This window comes from Perkinsus marinus (assembly GCF_000006405.1).
Source record: "Perkinsus marinus ATCC 50983 genomic scaffold scf_1104296977056, whole genome shotgun sequence".
NCBI lineage: Eukaryota > Perkinsozoa > Perkinsida > Perkinsidae > Perkinsus > Perkinsus marinus.
In genome coordinates, this window is record NW_003200290.1 from 220 (window position 1) to 950 (window position 731).

The window sequence follows — 731 nt, forward strand, 5'->3', positions numbered from 1 at the left end:
ATGTATCTACCTCTAGACTCTTATCCTATATAAGCCCTACCATTTCAGCGAATTCGCTGTCGTTGCAGCCATCATTTGGGAAGAGACCTCTCACGAAGAGTGCGAACGATACCATTACTACGCCGACGTTCTTGTCAAAGCGCTGGGCTACGTATGCAAGAATGCGAGTCAGCTTAATATCATCGTCCTTGCTGAGGCGCTCCGCGATGCTGTGAGCCACTCCTCTAGCAACATGAACAGGGTGGCGATTCTCATGGGCAGAGATGAGATCCTCTGCGTCTTCCAGACAGCGTGTCCGAGTGGTTAAGGAGATGGACTTGAAATCCATTAGGCTCTGCCTGCGCAGGTTCGAATCCTGCCGCTGTCGTATGTCTGATGGCGTATGGGTTTTCAAGACATCTGAGCAGTCTCGCTTTCGAATTCTCATAGCGACTCCGATGGACATTATGAACGAGTGGGGTGCGAACGAACTGATGCGCATGACATTTGAGGAACATTGATGAGAACTAATGTATATCCCAAAAAATGTATCTACCTCTAAACTCTTATCCTATATAAGCCCTACCATTTCAGCGAATTCGCTGTCGTTGCAGCCATCATTTGGGAAGAGACTCTTACGAGAGTGCGACGATACCATTACTACGCCGATGTCTGTCAAGCGCTGGGCTACGTATGCAAGATGCAGTCAGCTATATCATCGTCCTGCTGAGCGCTCCGCGATGCTGTGAGCC

At 49.2% G+C, this 731-nt stretch overlaps 1 non-coding gene across 1 annotated transcript; it reads left to right on the forward strand.

Annotated features, from left to right (window-relative positions):
* The first annotated feature begins 285 nt into the window (after positions 1-285).
* Pmar_PMAR023184 lies at positions 286-367 on the forward strand. The gene has a single exon. It is a non-coding gene; the product is annotated as a tRNA-Ser (tRNA).
* The last annotated feature ends 364 nt before the right edge of the window (positions 368-731 follow it).